The 22,101-nt window shown below is 38.2% G+C and overlaps 1 long non-coding RNA gene across 1 annotated transcript in view; it reads left to right on the top strand.

Annotated features, from left to right (window-relative positions):
* The window catches only part of LOC129009791 (uncharacterized), a 393,225-nt gene extending 381,751 nt beyond the window's left edge, over nt 1–11,474 (top strand). Inside the window, exon 4 of the long non-coding RNA XR_008492847.2 lies at nt 11,290–11,474. This is a non-coding gene — a long non-coding RNA (uncharacterized LOC129009791). The remainder of the gene's footprint in view (nt 1–11,289) is intronic.
* The last annotated feature ends 10,627 nt before the right edge of the window (nt 11,475–22,101 follow it).

Here is a 22,101-nt window from a genome sequence, read left to right as displayed (position 1 = left end):
GCAATGGCTCCGCACTGAATTGTTGATATTTCTATTTATTGTCTCTGTGCAGTGGAGCAGAGACCACACCAAGAGCCAAAAACCCAAATCTAGACTGGCCTCACATCTCATAGACGAGCTGAGAGTGGAACTGCTCACCTGCAGGAAAGAACGCAGCAAGCAGGAACTATGCTGTGGTGTTGTCTTGCTTGGCCATCACGTCCCTCCTTTTATAAGTGACTCTGTGCTCTTTTACTTTTTCTTCTCCATTCCTCAAGTAAACCCACTGAAGTAAGCATGATTTGTTTTTCCTTTCTTATCAGTTTTCAAAAGAATGCACATCTTTAAAACTCTTGAAATGTTTATAAGGATTCCTTGTGCAATGAAGGGAAAATAGAAAATACAGACAAACAAAGATATACATGTATCTTAAAATCACTTATAATCTCACTTCTCAAAAATAACTATTAATACTATAAGTATTTGTAAGGAATTTCTGTCCTGAAGCCTTTCTTTCAAGGAAACAAGAAAAAAAAACTTACGTCCTTTCCAACATGAACATACACATGGAGGCATTAATGTATTTGTGCTCATCTATAAGCTGCCTTTCTCTCTTAGCAATAAGTTAGTTAATGTTTTTAAGGCTGATTGTAAAATCTCAAAATAAATTTATAAGCGATAAATTTTAGTTTTCTCAAAAATTTTTCAAATGATTCTGAGAGTTTCCTAGGGCATCTCATATGAACTCTAAAAACAATCTTCTCTGCTATTTTCCTCTGTCTCCTTCATTGCTTTATCCTATTCCTATTAACAGCCCAAGTGTGGCTATATCTTCCTCCCCTCCCCTTTTCCAGCAACAGGATCTTTGCTGCTGGTGGTGGCAGCTGATGTCTGGGAAAATGTTCCTGATGCTTAGTGCCCAAGATATTGTGGTCACCCCTTATCTGCAGAGGATACATTCCAAGACCCCCCCAGTGGATGCCTGAAACCTTGGATAGGACAGAACCCAATTGCCATCCATTGGAACACATTTCTATTCATGGCTTCCACCTACAAATTTAATGCCTTTTGCATCTTAACTAAGCACTCATCATACACTGTGATAAATTTTTGCAGTTTGAGGTACATCAGGAAAACTAGTACAAATTTCTTTTTCCTTCTTTACACTTTCCTGGATAGAAGATCTGTTCTTATCGTAGATCTTAGCAACCTCTGCATTTGATTTTGTTTCTTTCCTTAAGTTGAGAACTTTCACCTTTCCACTTTACAGCTTCTCATTGGCATATCTGAATTGCTAGCATCACAACTCTTGCACTTTGGGGCCATTTTTAAATAAAATAAGGGTTGCTTGAACACGAGCAGTGTGATAGTACAATGGTTGATCTAATAACTGAGATGGCTACTAAGTGACTAATGGGCTGGTGGCATGTATAGCATGAAAACACTGGAAAAAGAGATGATTCACATCCCAAGCAGGATGGAGAATAGTACACAGTTTAAAATTTATGAGTTGCTTATTTTTGGAATTTTTCCATTTAATATTTTTAGACTGTTTTGACCATGAATAATAGACAGCACCAAAAGCTAAACTGAAATCAGTGGGGACTAGTGTATATATATCTGCACTAAGTGCCATGTCCTACTCTTATTAATGTCATTGAAACTAACAGGAGTTGTTTTTTCGCTCTTAGTGTACCTGATTTTTTGTCCTTTTTTCTTTTTATTGAAGCTTCCCTTTCCCTAGTACTTATGCATTCATCTGCTCATTTGGTCAACAGATAAAAGAATGAGGTATTAGGAAAAAAGTAGACAGCAAGACAGACATGGTGCCTGGCCTCTTGGAACTGATAAAAGAAAAACTTCAGCTGAATTAAATTGAAAGGGATTTAATTGAGCAATGAACGATTCGCGAATTGGATGGCCTTCCCAACCAGAGTAGGCTGAGGGACTCCAGCGCAGCCACGTGTGGAAGAAGATTTATGGACAAAAAATGGAAAGTGGCATATAGAGAACAGAATTGAGGTACAGAAATAGCTGGATTGGTTACAGCTTGGCGTTTGCCTCATTTGAACACAGTTTGAACAGTTGGCTACGTTTGATTGGCCAAAGCTCAGTGATTGGCACAAGTGCAGGCTACAGTCTGTTTACACCTCCACTTGTGATAGTTCATGATGTACAAAGAAACCCTTAGGTTGAACCTAAAATATGTAAGGAGGCAGCATTAGGCTGAACTTAACAGAGCCTATAGTCAAGTAGAAGAAACAACCATTAGCTTGTAAACACACCAACAAATGTGTATTTTACTAGGAAGGAAGACTGCAGATGCTATATGGAAGAATAATAGAGAAAGCACCATTTAAGTTGTGGACTTGAGGAGGCTGCTCTCAGGAAGTGAGTCCATGGGTGCTGGGAAAATGATAACCTGAGAATCAAGTACCATCTTGTCTGAAAATCATTTCCACCCTGGTGCTCTAGCCCATTTTCCTAGAGGTCACCTTATGGACCCAGCCTCTCCTCTTACAATGTGCTTTTTCTCCAAGATTCCTTGTCCTTCGATGAAAGAGTTCTGCAAGCTGTCCTCTCAAATCTAATTTCTCAGAATCCTAAAATAAACTCAGTTTACAAACACAGTTTCAAATCAATTCATTTGTATACACCTTGATGTACAGTGATGGATAGAAATAGCTTCTCAATAAAGAAAATCTAATTATCCAGCCTAGAAGATACTTATAATCAAAGAAACTGCTTGATGAGATATCTATTAGAGTGTTGGTTTTGTTGTATTTTGTTTTGTTTGAGACAGGGTCTCACTCTTTTGCCCAGGCTGGAGTGCAGTGGCACAATCACAGCTCACTGCAGCCTCTACCTCCCAGGCTCAAGTGGTCCTCCCACTTCAGTCTCCCACGTAGCTGGGGCCACAGGCACGTGCCACCATACCCAGCTAATTTTTGTGTTTTTGGTAGAGACAGTTTCACCATGTTGCCCAGGCTCTGTTAGAGTGCTTATACTACTCATTGTTACTATGTAATACAAGGATCATACGATAGCTTTTGCAACTGAAAAAGAATAATGGGTTAGAAAGAAAAATAATTTTTCTCCTCAAACAGGTTTCCTTTTTTCCTTTGAATAATAGCGTTTTCACATGAGCGACAGAGGAAGACAGAGAAAGATGGAGGGAGGGAGGGAGGGAGAGAAATCACAAAGCCTGCTCCCTGAGAGAGAGAGAGAGAGAGCACTAAATGGTTATAGCATTTTAAGTACCAAGGTTCTTAGCGCTCCTCAGCTTTTTCTGACTTAATGACCTAATACGAATGAGATAAAGTTATACTCCACTACCTTTGATTTATAGAGTTAGGCAAATGTCTCCTGCTCCATTTTTTTTTCAGCAATTTCATTTTTCTTTAATGACGTTTCTCTCTCCTCTCCTTCTCTATACATAGACCGGGTGACAGGGGCTGATAATGGGTAATGAGCTGTTTCATAATAGAAGTTTATAACATTGGCCTCATAAAGACTTCCCCCATTCACAGGAGCCATTTATGTAAATATATGAAGAAATTGTAGGTCTGCCATGTCTTAGGAGAACAGCACCTCGAAGCCTGGCATTTTAAAACAGCGTTTAGACTCCTGAGCATAACTTCGGTGCAGAAATGAAAAGATATGCATACACAGCTCAGTGAATTGTCAGTGGCATGTCGTGAATTACAGCATCACTCAAGAGGCTGTTTCTCTGCTCATTACTAAATCTGCAATTTTTTTTACCATGGCACTTTATAATGTTAAATCATCAAGCTACCTCCAAAAAAAATCTTATAAAACTATTTTTTCCTGTAATCCCAGCTACTGGGGAGGCTGAGACAGGAGAATCTCTTGAATCTAGAAGGCAGAGGTTGCAGTGAGCTGAGATTACGACACTGCACTCTAGCCTGAAGTTATTTTTTTCCTCAAACTACTTCGGATATAATTTCCTGTTTCTCGGGAGGCACTTCTTATAGTTTAAGTTACCTAAAATGTCACCTTGTTGTATGATTGGATTGTTCTGCGTTGGTGAATTTTTCATGTGCTTTCCCAGGCTTGATCCTGCAGTGGTCAGTGGAGTGAGAAGCCAAAAAAGAGGCAAGGGGCTGGGGTGCAGAAGAGGGTGATGTAAATACCTGTGCCAACCCTGAAGCAGCCCCTTCAATTCTAGATGCTGTCAGCTGGAGATGCTGTCAAAGTTTATATTCCTTCAGCTGGACAAGATGTTGAAGATACACTTGCTTCAAGAACACCCTCATATCCTTGACAGAATAGCATATTCTTTTCCCTGTTACTCTGAACATATAAGTCCATATTTAAGGCAACAATTATGTGAACAGTCAGTCTTTCATCAACGAGAGAGATGATATTGAGACTCATTGTGATAATATTACTATTCCAGTATATGTAAAATCTTGTGAAAAAGACTACTTACTGCTCAAGCAAAATTTTGCCTTTCACAAAAAATTTCCTCTGATTGTTCAATCAGTTGGTATTGTGGAAACCTGGAACTTCTTTATGAAATGCAGTATTCTGAAATGGACTTAAAATTGACCATTTTGCAGACATAATGGCAAGTGTATTTCATCAGAAATAATAATAGCTATACCATGTATTGATCATTTTATTCTCTGCCACACAGTCATGCCATCTATGTGATCTTTCTTAATCCTTACGATAACCTGTGAGTAAGGAAGCTGTTATTATTCTTGTATCATAGATGGAAAAGCTGAGGTTAGAAAGGTGAAGTAACATGTTCAATTTCATGTGCCTAGAAAGTGGTGGAGCCAGGATGTGACCTCTGTTCTGTCTGATCACAAATCTGATGCCCTAATCACTAACTTCAACCTCACAGAGTTAACATTAAATGACAGATTTTGGAAAATGGTTTGGTTGGCTCAAAAGTGAAAGTGTTGCTGAAGTAAGAATATGGTAGAATTTTCTTTCAGAAACTTTCAGACAGTATTCATACTTGCTATAAACTGAATGCTTGTGTTTCCCCCAAATTTATATGTTGCAACTTAATCCCCAACATAATGGCATTTGTGGGTGAGGCCTTTGGGAGTTCATGGTGGGGAGCCTCATTGAATGGGATCAGTGTCATTATAAAAGAGACTTGAAAGAGCTTCTTCACCCATTCCACCATGTGAAGACACAGCAAGAGGACAGCTGTGTCTACAAACCAGGAAGCAGGCCCTCACCAGACACCCAGTCTTCCCGTGCCTTGATCTTGAACTTTCCAGCCTCCTGAACTGTGAAAAATAAGTGTCTGTTATTGAAGCCACCTGGTCTGTGACATTTTTTGTTATAGCAGCCCAAATAGACTAAGACAATGCTCATTAACTTTCTGCTAGAAGAGAAATATATATTTTGCCAGTTTTTTAAAAAGCCAATACTACATGATTCTCAACCTGGAAAAATAAAGTGGCTTGAGATGAGCAAGAATCCAGGTCACCTTTAAAATGCCTCAGCACTTTTTAGCTATTTTTAAGTTAAGATATTTTTGTATGAATCCAATAATATAACCAGAATGTATTCAATGGCCGTAAGCACTGAAAAATCTCACAGTGGTTCTAGGAGGAAGCTTTCATTATTACTACCACTTTGTGGGCTAAAGAACAGGCATATTAAAATATTTTAGTACTGAATAGAAAATAATGACACTTAATATGTGCCATCTATTATGCACTTAATATGTGCCAGATACTCAATATGTGCCAGACATTCATTTTTTTCACATAGTAACTCTAAGAACTAGATACTTCCATGTTACAGATGATAAATTTGAGATAGAAAGTCACATAACTTCCCCTAGCTCATACAAAGTATCAGAGTCATGATGAAAGCCAGGCATCAAGTACAATCTCTATAGTCTACACTCCTGATCATTCTGTAACATGGCCTCTTCTTCTATATAGGCTTCTGTATTTACATATTAAACATACCATATGTTGCTATTATGTTTAAATTATATATTACATTTATTTTCTGGAGTCACTTTCCATGGTGACTAAAATTCATAATGGTGGCTATGGCTCAAATTTCTTTTTTCTTTTTCTTTTTCTTTTCTTTCTTTCTTTTCTTTTTTTTTTTTTTTTTTTTTCAGACAGAGTCTCACTCTGTTGCCCAGGCTGGAGTGCAGTGGCACCATCTCAGCTCACTGCAACCTCCACCTCATGGGTTCAAGTGATCCTTGTGCCTCAGCAACCCAGACAGCTGGGATTATAGGCATGAGTCACCATGCCCGGCTAATTTTTGTATTTTTAGTAGACACGGGGTTTTCCAATATTGGCCAGGCTGGTCTCAAATTCCTGACCTCAAGTGATCTGCCTGCCTCAGCATCCCAAAGTGTTAAGATTACAGGTGTGAGCCACCACGCCCAGTTCAAATTTCTATAATTATCTGATTTGTTCAGTAGCATTTTCGGTTTTTGTTTCTTCCAGGGCAGAATTATTATGATATTATACTTTTTCAGTTCATTCATTAATTTATCCAGTGTGTACTGCCTGTGCTAGCTATAACACACTCTACTAGACCTTTGAGGGAGTAGCAAAGATTATTACTGCTTTCAGCAACCCACAACTTGAGGGAGAAGGCAGTGTGATGGAGTAAGGTGCAGCTAGCTTGATGACAGTACAGGATAAAGTAAGACAGGATCATAGGTGAGAATTAAGCATTTAGAAGTTGAAAGATGGGATTCAGTTTGATCAGGATAGGGGTCAGGAAAGACTTGTGAAGGCGATGCCATCGAGGATGGTTCTCAGCATTCTCTCCTTTATGATGAGAGAATAAAGTGCAGTGGATGAGGATGTCCTCAGGGATGAATCTTTGCTATCAGGGATGTTACATTTGGAAGGGATCTCAGAGACACTGCACTTAATTCTCTCATCATAAAGGAGAGAATGCTGAGAACAAGAAATGTTGAGTGATTTCCCAAGGTCACACTCTCCCATCTGTAACCTCTACTTCAATTTCAAACCTGAATGCTTGTTTAATGCTTTTTAAAAAACAGTTTTAACAGATTTGTCCTGATTTTAGTGCTAGTTACCTGACTCACATCTTAAGGATACTCTTGAGAACCAAATAAAATAAAATAAGATGTAGTAATTAGGAAAAGTCATTAAGGAAAAGTAATGTTGACTAGTCAACTCTAACGTAGAGTCTGACAGATTTAGTGCCAAGTCAGGCTTGGAAGAGAAGAGGAAGTAGCAGATGGAGTTTTATGCTGGTAATGACAGCAGGTGGGAAACAGGTAATAGCAAACAGATGGGCCCCATAGTATATAAAGACCACCAGCATCTCGTTTACTAATGCTTTGTTCCCAAATAGTAGTAAGATTCAATTGAGTTCTTGTAAAAATCTTATTGAACACAAACTCACTATTAGATATAATGTTAGGTATCACAGAGGGACAGTTTAAAAATAAAACTGCTACTATACTAAAGCTCAAGAAAAGTAGGAAATATGACACGAGTACAAAAAAAGAACAACATAATACAAAAGAGCACAAATAAATGCTACAAGAGAAACACAAAGTGTGGGATGAATCTGGTCTACAAGGGTAAAGGAGTCAGAAAGCAAAAGAAAATGTTCAAGATAAAGAAAATCTCAGAAGCAGGTAAATGCCGGAGAGGGTTTGCTTACTTGTGAATGGCACAACACTGCTAGAGACAAGAAACATGTGTCATGGAAGAGCCGAATAATTAGGTGGTACAGACCCCTAAACATCACTGTCTGGCTTGAAACAAGACACTTAAACCCTCTCACCTTCCATTTCTTTATTTCTAAAATGAGATAGTTTCCATAACCCCTTCCAGGTTTAGGAGTTAGTAATCTCTAATACAGAATCTTCTTAAATTTCTTAGACTAATATTTCCCAAAGTATGAAGTGTGTGATCCCAGTGAAATGGAGATTTTAAAGAGTACATATGTAATATTTATGTTAGTAATTACATAATTTTTAGTAAGGTTGTCTTCTATTTAAAGCAAGTGACAGTGATTTTCATTTTTGTAGTGTTAGAAGTTTTCTTTACAATTTTTATTTAAGTGAAAAATGTGTATCAAGTTATAGAAAAAATTTAACTATTTCCATTGATGTGTGACATTTTCAATTCATACATGTTTTCTGTGCATACTATAACATAGCTGTGTTTGTTTTGCTATCATTGATTCATTCATTCACTGAACAAATATTTATAGAGTACCAACCATGTGTCCTGCTCTAGGCAGCAATGACAATCTGGTAAACAAAACAAACAAAATCTTTGCCCTGTGGAACCATCATTCTTGTAAAGTGAGATTGACAGTAACAATAAACATGACAAATAAGCAAATTATATAGGGTCTTAGTAGGTGATAAGTGCTAGAAAAAAATAGAGCAAGACAGGAGGACTGGGAGGGCTAAGAGGTATGTGATAGATGAGATGGTCAAGTAGTCTCCTTAGGGAGGAGCCATTTTATCAAAAATTTCAAAGAGATGAGAGAATGAGCCACGTGAAATATTTTAGGGGAGGAATAATATTACACTTTACTTACCACTGAGTAAAACTGATGTTCCTACACCCTGGGCTCACATATGCCCGTTGTTATTAGGGGAGAAACATATTAGAACAAAGCTTAAATTCATGGTGATATCTCTGTGCCAGGTATATTCTAATTTGAGACACAATTTGAAATGCTAGAGGGACATCTTATGGAGAAACCCAACGGGCCAATGGATATATGGAGACGATATCTGGAATTTGAAGTAGAATTTGGGGTCATTTTATGGCTTTTATTTTTAAAACTGTGATATTGCCAAGACAAAGGGGTAAAACAGAACCTTAGCAACCTGTTACTTCTGTAAGGGATGGGAGGGTGGACAGAGATGGAGGAAACTAACTTGTGTTATGTGCCAGGCCCCAAGCTAGCAAGGCAGTTTGCATACACTATGCATTGATTGCACAAGAGGTAGGCAATGAATATGCAATAAACATGTTTATTTTTCAAGGAGTTTTCCGGGAGAGGTGAAAGAAGGTAGTGGTGGGCAAATCCGCGGTCTCTAATGGATGTAATGGCTCACGTCTATAACATCTATAATGGATGTAATGGCTCACGTCTGTAATCCCAGCATTTTAGGAGGCCGAGGCAGGAGGGTTGCTTGAGCCCAGGAATTTGCCAGCCTGGGCAACGTAAGGATTCCCCCATCTCTACAAATAATAATAAGAATTTAAAAAAGAGGTTCCCCCATCTCTACAAATAATAATAAGAATTAAAAAGAAGTTAGCCTGGCATGGTGGCATTCACCTGCAGGCCTTGGGAAGCTTAGGTGGGAGAATCACTTAAGCTCAGGAGTTTGAGGCTGCAGGGAGCTATGATCACGCCACTGCATTCTAGCCCAGGTGACAAAGCAAGACCCTGTCTCTAAAAAAATAGTAATAATAAAATAAAGTGAGAAAGCCCTGGGTCCAAATATTCACAGTGGAGCTGACTTACTTCTCTGAGCTGACTTCCTCCTCTAGAGCACAAGGCCAGTGACAGTAACTGCATCACTGGGTTGTTATGAGATAATGTATGTCAAATCTCCTGCTACATAGTAAGACTTCAGTAAATGCTGGCTATTCATTTAAAGTAAAATAAAAAGATAATATGGTAGCTTACAATAACAAATGAACTGATTTTTATGGCTATGTTATTTTAAAACCATGAGATATTTGAGCATTTTTACTTTTATACTAGCAATGAAGAAAAAATTCAGTTAAACAAGAACTTCCAGAATTAAACAAGTTTCTCTTACTTTTTGCAATTATTAAAAAATTCGAATGGGATCAGTTCTATTTTATTTTTTAAATTTGGTTGGTTTTACTCTCTCTTTTTAAAAACTGAAAATCCCTTTAGATTTTGGCTGTTCTTTGCAGAAAAATACATGTAAATATGCTAAAAAAAATTTCCAAAATTTGGAAATAAAGCAAAATGATATCTATGACATTCCCAATTTTTGCTTGAGCAGTGTCCAATAAGCCTGATGAAGGCTCATCTGATTCTTAAAATATAGCTTTGCCTGATGACTGTTTACTATTGATTAGAGTCCAAATTATAAAATTACTTCTTAACTTGTAGAAATTTCACTGGATGACCATGATTTTTGTCCAGATGAGATGCCAATGTTTTCTCTCTAAAAGGGAGATAATTCTAAAATTTATGTTTTGATTGTCATGTAGTACATTAACCGGTTTTGAATCTAATTTAGCAATCATATTCCTGCATTCTTTCTTATACTTTCATTAGTCTCTTGTATTCTTCTTTGAACTATTTTTGACATCCCGCTGGATCATTAATAACTTAAGTAAATCTTTGCCATACTATGCTCACTATGAATTTGTATGAGAGTTACATTTGTAACTTATTTATTTATTTTTTTCTTTGAGATGGAGTCTCGCTCTGTCACCAGGCTGGAGTGCAGTGGCGCAACCTTGGCTCACTGCAACCTCCGGCTCCCTGGTTCAAGCAATTCTCCTGCCTCAGCCTCTCGAGTAGTTGGGATTACAGGTGCGTGCCACCATGCCCAACTAATTTTGGTATTTTTAGTAGAGACGGGGTTTCACCATGTTGGCCAGGATGGTCTTGATCTCCTGGCCTCGTGATCTGCCCACCTTTATTGTTGTTTAAGAGGGAGTCTCGCTATGTTGCCCATGCTGGAGTGCAGTGGAGTGATCTCAGCTCACTGCAACCTCTGCCTCCTGAGTTCAAGCTGTTCTCCTGCCTCAGTCTCCTGAGTAACTGCAATTACAGGAGCACGCCACCATGCCCAGCTAATTTTTTGTATTTTTAGTAGAGACAGGATTTTACCATGTTGGGCAGGCTGGTCTCGAACTCCTGACCTCAAGTAATCCACCCGCCTCAGCCTCCCAAAGTGCAAGGATTACAGGCATGAGCCACGGCACGTGGCCATACATTTATAACTTTAAAAACATTATACTTTAATATACAATGTATCAGGGTTTGAGCAAAACCATACACACTTATTAGTTTATACAGTTATTAAAATATATATTTATAGTATATTTTAGTGCATTTAATATATAAAATATATTTATATTTTAATAACTGTATATAATATCACATATAATATGCATATATTTATATATAATGTATGTATATACTTATGTATACATCTATAAGCAAATATTTATATTATATATTACATATAAATATATACTTATATATAAATATATATTTACTTATATTTTTATATAATTAAGAAATATATATTTTTCAATTTTCAATTAAGAAATATATATTTCTTAATTGTAGGGATTTGTCCTCACAGTGCTGTGGAAACTGGTGAAGAGGTCTGAGTTTGGATGTAAAGCTGTAGTTTCCGGCCTGGTGCTGGCAACTGAAGTCCATAGACAGCTGGGCAAAGAAGATGGATGGGAAGCAGAGGAAGCAAAGACAAGCTGAATGAAGGAGAAACTGGTGCCTTCCATCGTGGAGCTAAATATGCATCTGGTCCAGGATTCAGGGAAGTTGATCCAGCAGGAGGATCTGGCAGGAGCCCAGCTGCTGCCCCTCACCAACAAGGTGAGCTTGCAGATAAGTGACAACATGCATGAGTTCCAAAGGTGCCTGGAGCCCTGCATCCATCTTCCAAGCATAAAAAAACAAGATGGCTACTGCTTCACTTCCACTTTCTACATCTTATGCAAAATGTCTCTTGAGGTCCACACTGTCCAAGAAATCTGCAGAAAAAACATATGGAAGACTTAGTTCTAAGCCAAGTTGATACAACAGACATCTATCACACGATATTTATCATGAGATTTGGTGAGGGGTGGGGGGTTCACAGATGCCCTAAACCCCACTGATAGATAGCCTAGGGGTTTATGAGCCTTGGGTTATTAAAAATCTCTCTTCTAGTGTTCGTGATAATAGGAATGGCATCAATGACTTAATTAAGAAAACATCACCTTCTGAATTTAGGCTTATCCATGTCAATGAGTTTTAATAGCTGGAAAAATTTGTATTTTAGTTACCTTTCTAATTTTCTCTTCACTTGAGAGCCTGTCAGTCTTCTCAGCACTAAGGAGCCAGTCTGTCAGTACTAAGGAGTCACATTCTTTACAATGCCTTTTTAAAATGTTAAGTTTTATTTCCTAATTTTTCAAGCAAATGCACATATTATTAAAAATGTATATGCCACTGACTTTAGTCATAATTAAATAAAATAAATGAGTGGTTTTTCTTTGAAATCAAATGTATCAGGTAATTTTAAGCCATGGAATTGTGTTTAAGTTATTGCCATTTATTTTGAATTTTTAAATTTATTGAGCACTGGGTCCTCCTTTATTCTTACTCTATTTTTTCACTTTTGCCCTTATGAATCTTTTGAGTTAATAGAAAACCTTTCAGTTAGATTGTCTCTTGATCTTTTGACCAATCTTCAACTTCATAGAAAGTAGGTAGCCCCTGCCCATCTGCTTACTGACACAAGGAAAAGCCTTTCTATTACTAGATGCTATCTAGTGCTAGATAATAACAGCTGAGATATTGGGAGTTCATGCAGTGCTACTTTATTGCTATGGGAACTTAGACAACTCTCTTTTCTGAAAACTGTTTTCACAAAAAAATTGCTTCATAGGATTTCAATAAACATCTTCCCATTGTCAGGTGTTTCTCAAAATCTTACATCTTGTAATGAATGTGATTATACAAGTCTATATAAACATCGATAAAAAGAAAAGTCTTTTTCTTTTTACCCATTGTCCAATATGTACCTGAGATACTTTCTGGTATTATATCATGGAGGCGAAAAATAGCAGTTCATGGAAATATGGTATCAGTACAAAAAGTGATTTTGGATTTTTAAAACTATGTTCATTCAAAAATTATGTCCATTAAAAAATAATTCTTGCAGATATTTAGTTAGAAAGTAAACAAGACTTCTTAGGTTCTGGCCTTATGATCTAAACAGAAAGTTTCATTCATGTATCTTATCTGTAAAATTACATTTGTAATTTCTTAATTTTCATAGAAAATGACCTCGTTTTAATTATTGGTCTTCTGGACTTAGGCATAGCATAGTGCTCTAACATAGACAATACTCAATAAACACTTGCTTCATGAGAAAGGATGGAACAAATGAATAAATAAATTTATGATGCTCTCTAATTTCTAACATCAATTAATGTATTTATTCCTAAAGCACCTCCTCCAAACTGAGGCATAACCTCATTTCTACCCCAATGTGGCACACACTGTTGATACGGAGAGATGCAACTAGCTCCCTGTGGCAAGTCTGCAGGATCCCACAAATTACTGGGAGTACAGAAGTTCTGGTCCATTCTCAGAAGAATTCTCTAACCAAGGAAAACCAAAATCATGTTATTGCCATCGCCGATGGTTCCAACTGCACCTGAGGACTGCTCTTCACTGTCTTACCCTCGAGTTTAAACCCTATATTGAGCACGAACCTGTGCCCCCATCTTAAAATCTCATTAAATATCTAATTCATTCTTCAGCTTTCCCATATTAAAATAACTTGTTACACACTCAAGCATCAGTTTCTGGTTTACCTCACACTGAACTATCCTCATGTGTTTTGCTAATCTCAAGACTTCTATACAAGTCTACCTAGGAGGACCTAGACAGAATTAGCCCTACAAAAACTAGGAAGGAGGTATCGTTTGCCTTGTGCACGTTTCCCTCTTCCCATCTTATCTTCCACCACACTCTTCTTTCAGGCTATAAAAACACACTCTTTCTTGACTATATGGTTATATTTTTCAAATATGTGTGTGTGTGTATGTATGTGTTTATGGTAATGCTCCTCTATACACACACACGCACAGAATATATAGATAGCTTTTTCAAGTGTGTGTGTGTGTGTGTGTGTGTGTGTGGATGGTAATGCTCCCCCTCTATACACATACACATACACACATACACACACACACACGCACAGATGCACACTTAACTTTCAGTGGCTTCCATTCCTCTTAAGTTAAAGGCCGAACCCTAGCAAGGCCTCCATGCCTCTGCATGCTCTTGTCCCAGCCTACTGTCTCTTTTCCCCATTGTCTCTGCCATCCATCCACATTGCATCTTTCAGTTTCTAGAATAAGCCATGCTCACTCCTGCCAGGAGAAGGGTATTTTAATATACTGCTTTAAAAAAAAATTTGTGTTACAATACACATAACCTACAATTCACCATTTTAACCATTTTAATTTGGACAACTCAATGGCATTTGAGTACATTCACAATGTTGTATAACTATCACCACAATCAAGTTCCACAGTATTTCATAATCCCCAAAGAAAATCCATACCTACTAAACAGTCACTAGTCATTCCCTCCTACTCCCAGGCCTGGCAACCATTCATCTGACTTCCGTCTCTATGGATTTTCTATTTCTGTCTCTATGGACATTTCATATAAATGGATTTATACAATACATGGCTTTTTGTGCCTGGCTTCTTTCACTTAACACAGTGTTTGTTATGTTCATCCATGTTGTAGCATTTATTGGTACTTCATTTCTTTTTATGACTAAATAACATTCCATTTTATGGATATTGAGCATACTGTTAATTTGCTCAGAATGAGTTTCCATCCTTCTCCTCACCTAGCTGTCTCTTGTTCATCCTTCAACAGTCAGCTCAACGATTACTTCCTCACTGGACTTTCTGAGACCCCAGCCTAGATGAAGTCATAGGCTTTTTAAGGCCCAGCTTTCTCTTCTGCATAGCTCTTCGCTCAGTCCGTAATTAAACACCCACTTATGGGTTGTTTGATTAATGGCTGTCTCCCTAATTGGAATCTAAGATCCAGGAGGTAAGAAATCATGTCTATGTTAGTTCCATATTGTATTCCCAATAGCTTTTAGAGGGCCTGGTACATAAATAAACTTTTGTCAAATAAATGTTGTTGAAATTATTTCCTAGTAAGAAGTAAATAATTGGCAGCAGCTTAATGTTCTTTCATTCCCAATGGTATTTTGAGTTTGAATAGAAATAGTGCTGTCATAGAGAAATTTCATGGTGGAATTTCCCTGGCAGAGAATAAAGGCTGGATTGTTTTGGGGGAGAGACTTCTTCCTGCTCCTGAATTGCACTGCCCGATGCCTATAGCACCTGAAAGATCAGTTCTTGAGTCACCATTTCATTCACTGTAAATATGTACTGCTTCCCTTTTATCTGAACTGAAAAACAGGCATATTTGGTTCTATTAACATTCTTATTTCATCACTAGAAAAGTAGTGACCTGCTGTAAGTAATTATCCCTCATCCATCTTTCCTCTCCAATATTTATAACGTAAGCCTGATTGAAATTTGATGGGTTTCTTTGATGTCTGCAACAGAAGGATGCTTTTATTTGTAAATGGGATTGTAATTGTATGTTGGAATGTACCCTTCGTTAACTCAATAGGGCTGTCTTTTCCCAATCTTTTCCTGATATTGGTAATGGGTTTAAAAGTAGTCTTTCCTCTTTCATGCCCTTACGTTACCTCATACATAAACCATATCTTTTGTGCAAGTGTTTGCAGTCTACACAATGCTGTCCTGTTTTGGAGTAATTATATCTGGAAAACTGCCAGTCATTATGTTCTTAAACTGATGGCAAATTCTTCTCTAGTATTTACAGACAGATGACAATTAAATTGAGGCCCTGATACAGTAAAAGCACAATTTAACAAATTTACTTGGTGGCAGCATTTTTATTTAAATTTTGTTTAATTACTCACGAGAAAAATTTTCTCCAGAATGATAGTTTTATGCTATAAATGAGCTGCCTGATATTTTTCTCAATTAGGCATCAGATTAAGGGACAGTTGTGCCAAGTGAATTGTATCATTTGCATGTAGAATTACTATTATTTCAGTTTTTGTTTATTATCTAGCTGATTATGTCAACCCAAAGAAAATTTGATATTTTTGTTCCAGGTATAGCTGAAGTCCTCTGATGTTTTTTTTCTCCCCAGGTGGGGTCAGTGGGGCTAGATATGGATAAAGTTAATCCTAACTTTAGGCTATTCTCTGAAGGTTGAGCTGTGAACATATAATGGCTAAACATAAATATATTTCAAGAAACCTAAAAACATATCAGAAGTGGTCCCTGGACTCAAGTATTGTCAATAGACTGATTAATTCTACTAATGTAGTAAATTAAAGAGAGATTATTTAGCCAGAGAGGCATTGTTGGAAATGGAGCGCCAGAGGCAAACATTGGTAATTTAGATCTTGGTATTCAAGACTGACTCAGATCTTGCTATAGTCAGTTTAGTAATCAATTCCCAATTGTGTAGGTGGCTACTGGAGTCTCATAAGGTATGTTTTTTTCTTTAACAATACACAAAATCTCACATGTTCTGATCATAACTTGGCATCCCGTGAATCTTTATGTGGATGGTAAGAGAATGTGCTAGTCAGGTTAACATGATTGCCCGTTCATCTTGGGTGTTATAATTCTCATTGTATAAATTTAAAGATTTTTCTGCTTTTATATACATCTTTGTGATGTTTGAGAGAAAGAGAAGAATATAATCTAACTGGACCAACTTTGGAATATAGACCAGTGTAAATTTTTGAGCTTGCAAGATTGAGAACAAGGACCTAAACACTGATGAATTCACCAAGAAAAAGCCAAACAGTAGGCATCTAGAGAGATACTCCTGAGAAGGATCAGCTGTCTCTGCTCACACAGCACTGTCTCTCTTACTGTAGGTCTTCTTTGAATTATTTATTTTATTCTTTCACTGGCTTCTGTAAGGGGATAGAGAGGCCTAATAGGAGTCATACATACACACATACAAAACTAAACAAAACAAAAAGTCTTTAAAATTCAAGGATCCCAAGTTAGAATATTCTTCCTGTGTCTGTCAAATGACATTAGACAAATAACATTTTTTCTTCAATTTCCTCATCTTTTTTTTTTTTTTTCTTTTGAGATGGAGTCTTGCTCTGTCCCCCAGGCTGGAGTGCAGTGGCACAATCTCGGCTCACTGTAAGCTCCGCCTCCTGGGTTCAAGCGATTCTCCTCCCTCAGCCTCCTGAGTAGCTGGAATTATAGGCGCCCACCACCATGCCCAGCTAATTTTTTTGTATTTTTAGTAGAGATGGGGTTTCACCATGTTGGCCAGGCTGGTCTCGAACTCCTGACCTTGTGATCTGCCCACCTCGGCCTCCCAAAGTGCTGGGATTGCAGGCATGAGCCACTGCGCCTGGCCTCCTCATCTCTTTAAACTGGAAATGCTACCTATCTTTTTGTTTGTTTTGAATATCAAAACTGTTTTTAAAATGTCAGCCTAATGTGAGACTGACATGGAGTAACCCTCAATTATTCATCTGCCTGGCTTTCATTTCATTCTTTCTTTATTATTATTATTATTATTTTTTGAGATGGCGTCTCTCTCTGTGAGCCAGGCTGGAGTGCAGTGGCACAATCTCGGCTTACTGCAAACTTGGCCTCCCAGGTTCAAGCGATTCTCCTGCCTCAGCCTCCTGAGCAGCTGGGATTACAGGCGCCCACCACCATACCTGGCTAATTTGTGTATTTTTAGTAGAGACAGGGTTTCACCATGTCGGACAGGCTGGTCTCAAACTCCTGGCCTCCAGTGATCCACCTGCCTTGGCCTCCCAAAATGCTGGGATTACAGGCGTGAGCCACCAAAAAAAGTTTACAGTTTTATCCAGTTCTTTGTTTTGGAAAGGTATGATTACAGAATTGTATTTATAAACTCTGATTTTTTTGTTCCTAGAAAGAAACTACAAATGAGCACACATATTGGTCCCTGGATATTCACTCCTGTCTAGACTTAGAAAATTAGGGGTTTTTTTTTGCTGTCTGTGGCACTGCAGCCTAGACAAGTATAGAAACAGACTCAGAGTTGGGGCATGTGCCAGGAATCTCCTGATACTGCAACACTGTGAGCATATATGAAAAATACAAAAACACAAAGACAATCACATTCCCACATTCAATTCGGGTATATGGCTTTTGAATAAGCCTGTCATCTATTTTAAATTTGGTCTTTTAATATCCTGTTTTCTACTTCTGTTCCTTGAGTAGCCAATTAACAGACCAACATCTTCCTAAGATGTCTGTCTTTCAGGCTTTGGCCAGCACACTATGGTTTTTAAACCCACTCTTAACATATCACCCCATGCCTAGGAAAGAATAACTCATTTCCATTTACTGTAATAGGATAACCCGTGAAAAGACCTATTTAGAGCTGCATGTCAGATACTTTCATTTGCTCAAAGTGGCCTTTCATGCAGAAACATATTTTGTGTTTTTTTTTGGAAGGTGGAGTGTTCTTCAATGTTGATGTTGGAAGACTCCAAAAGTGAGGTCTATGGCTTTTATAATTATGCAGGATTTTAGTATAAACCAGTAGGCAGATCTTAGCTAAATCTGCCCCACAGAAAACTGTCTCCAGCCAAACAACCAATTTAAAGGTCAATGTAAATGCTAAGATTATTAAGCAATAGCAGTTGAAGAAAGACATTCAGCTGTGGTGGAAGGACTCTGCAGGGTGAAAAATAAAAAAGGTTGTTTAGGTTCCTCCACTTCTTCCCAGAAATGGTTTCTTGAGCGTCCTCCTTTTTCACACTGGGGTTTTATTGTCTCACATTGTCTAGAAAGAAAAAAATGGAATTTTTCAATGATAACACATCCTTGAAATGTGGGGTTTTAAATTCTCTAATTGGGGCTCTTGCAAGGAAGAACACCAGATTCCCTCATTATCTTAACGGCTTCCCTCCGCTTCTGGGCATGGGCCTTATTATAGTTTGGAGTCTCTTTAGGAACTGTGCAAGTGCCTTTTTTAAGTTCAGGTAGACAGTGTGGAAGTCATGCGTAGAGCACACTCCAAAAAAGAGCCCCAACTGCTCCACTGACTTCCCCATGCACACTCTTGGAGTTATTTCCACTAATAAAAGCAGAATAGAACATGTACCAAATCAAACCATCAAACCATTGATTATATCTGCTGAATGTCAGAGAACATGCTATTTATTGCATACATAGCATGTAGTAGATAAGATGATGCTCCTTAGCTAATAAACAACACATTACCTTTCATCTCAACCCCACACCTGCTCAAGAGGTCTCTGGGGCTGTGCCCTCATTTCCTATTGCTGCTATTTTCATATCTTTAGATTCAGTACTTCCCCATCTCTAAAGTGACTCCATGTGGTACTTGTGTGTGTGTATGTGAGCATGTATGTTTTTTATATCTATCTATCTATCTATCTATCTATCTATCTATCATCTATCTATCATCTTTCTATCTATCTATCATCTGTCTATCTATCTATCTATCTATCTATCTATCTCTTTATATTTTAAGCACAGATTCCATGGCAATTCTCTTATGGGTATATTCTCCTGGATCTCCCAAACTGAACTCAGTATCATTCATTCCCTCTCAAATATTCCTTTCTTCTTATGTTCCGTGTCTCAGTATAGCACACTGTCATTCACTCATCATGTTTGCCTTCTTCCCTTTTCACTCTTCAAATCCCATTTCTGACCACCTTATCTGCTCCCCAGGGAATCATCACATTGCCCAATTCATTTCCAATGGGACATTTATCACTGATTTATGCTATTGGGGTTAACTGCTTATTTACTTTGTTTCGTCTGTCTCTTTCCTCTAGAATATAAGCCCCAAGAAGGTAGGGTTCTTTTCTGTGTTTTTCCCTGCTGTGAACCTAGAACAATGTCTGGAACATAGGCATTGTTACCTATAAACTCGGTAAAAGTTTATTAACTACATGAATGAATCAAAAACTGTCTCATTGATGCTATTGCCTTAATGTCTTGCAAATCACTTTTTAAAATCCCTGCTGCTGCCACCCTAGTTAGAGCCGGTATATTTCTCATATCTGTGACTGCAATAGCCTCTAAGCAGCTCTTCTCTTTTTTTTATTGAGACAGAGTCTCACTTTGTCACCCAGGCTGGAGTGCAGTGGGACCATGTTGGCTCACTGCAACCTCCATCTCCTGGGTTCAAGCAATTCTTCTGCCTCAGCCTCCTGAGTAGCTGGGATTACAGGCGCCCACTACCATGCCCAGCTAATTTTTTTAATATATATTTTTAGTATAGATGGGGTTTCACCATGTTGGCCAGGCTGGTCTCGAACTCCTGACCTCAGGTGATCCACTGGTCTCGAACTCCCAACCTCAGGTGATCCACTCACCTCGGCCTCCCAAACTGCTGGGATTACAGGCATGAGCCACCGCGCAGAGCCTCCTGAAGCAGCTCTTCCTGCTTCCACTCTCACTCTTCTCTAAATCGTTATCTGCCTGGCAGTCTGAAGTCTTTCTAAATTGCAAATTGGCTCCTGTCATTGGTCTCCTTAAAACTCTTAAGTAGCTCCCCATTACAATCTGCTTTGCAAACTTTTCCACAAGCATTTCCCCAATGGCAAAGGAGAGAGCAGGCCTGGGATCTGAAGTTACCTGTCACAAGTACAAAATATCTTAGGAGTTTTATAATTTATCTTACAAATGTATGCAGATTTTGCACTCTACTTCTTCAGTAATAAATATTTTAAATTACTGAACACTTAGCAAAAACAATGCTACAGGAAGATATTTCTTGTTTATCCTGTGGTTTTGCAATATGGCCACCAGGATATCAAAGTCTGAGAAAGGCAAAAGCAGATCAAGATCAGATAAATTAATTTGATGCACAAAGCCCTTCAAAACCTGGTGCCTGATTCGCTTTCCCTTCTTACCTTTTGCCATTCTCTCACACCCACCTTCCCCAGGCTGGCTCATCTCAACGCTGCCCTCCCCTCCAAGACTGCTTTAGGTCTCCCTTCTCTGTTCCCTCTCAGGATCCTGTGCCTTGTTGCTTGTACATGATCAGTCCTTATTATTTATCTCTGTGTCTGTAGCACTAACCTTGAGGAAAGGAGATGCGTTGTGTTAATTACTACCCAAACCTGGCCCGGTGCCTGGTAGATCTCAAGCACACAATAAACATCTATGGAATGAATTAGTGAATGAGTAAATGGATTACCAATTATTGTAAGTAAGTGCTCATTTGAAGCTTTAAGGACCCTGATATCTGAGATTAAGCGATATTCTATTTCAGTAGCCTTCCCCCCATCTGTTACTCCATCCTTCCCAATACATACATGTAAGAAGAGAAATTTATTTAGGGTTGATTTGATTGCCCAAGAACTGAAAACTGCGATAATGTCTAGGACCAAATCACTGATTCAAATTTACTAAGAGACATGTAAAGTTCAAAGAATGATCCTTTTCCCTGGAAACTGGAAGGGATTTTTGAAAGCACAAGGACTCCCTAGCTTGAAGCAGCAATTAAAGGATGGATCTTTGGTAACATCATCCTTTCTGATCTAGACGGCAATCAAATGTAATCTGCAAAGGTTTCAGAGGAAAGTTGAGCCCATGTTTAAGAAGATACTCAACCTCATTGTTCCATTTGTCACAGAGAATCATAACTCATCTATCCACCTATCTTTTCTGTTTCTAACATTTACTATAAAATGTTGTCACTGGGACTGTAACGTCTAATCAGCCAGGCTATTCGAATGATCTGATGAGCTAGTTTTAGGGTTCAATGTGTCATTAAAAAAAAAAAAAAACTTTCCTAGTGGAGTACAACTAGTGGAGCCTCCATAACTTCAAAGTCTCTTAGAATGGTTTTGGCCGAAGTCAAACCTCCTCTGCATTTGATAAAATTTTTGGTTATGCGTGACATATGCTCAAAAGGAAAGTTCTGCAGATGGAATCTTTCTACAGAGGGAAGTGGTTTGCTCTTATTAAAAAGTCTGAATGGGGACTAGAGATAGAATGAAGAGGAAAAGGAAGCCACAGAAAAAGCTCTGGCTGCAAGGCCATCCCTAGGCACCTGAGAACATAGAGCAGTTGGCAGAGGATTGAAGTTAAGCAGCTGAGTCCCGTCCTCTGAGAGCTTACAGTCCCCAACCAACTGACTCAAATACATGATTAAACATCACTTGGCCAACTATGCAAGTATTGAACCACAACCAAAGTAGGTTTTTAAAAATAGATTCAAATCAAAATGCAAGCCAATAAAGTAAATCACTCCTTCCCACTGCAGTATGGAATATAATCGAGGTATCTT

The sequence above is a fragment of the Pongo pygmaeus genome, chromosome 10, assembly GCF_028885625.2.
Source record: "Pongo pygmaeus isolate AG05252 chromosome 10, NHGRI_mPonPyg2-v2.0_pri, whole genome shotgun sequence".
In the NCBI taxonomy this organism is placed as follows: Eukaryota; Metazoa; Chordata; class Mammalia; order Primates; family Hominidae; genus Pongo; species Pongo pygmaeus.
This window is presented reverse-complemented; position numbering and strand designations above follow the sequence as displayed.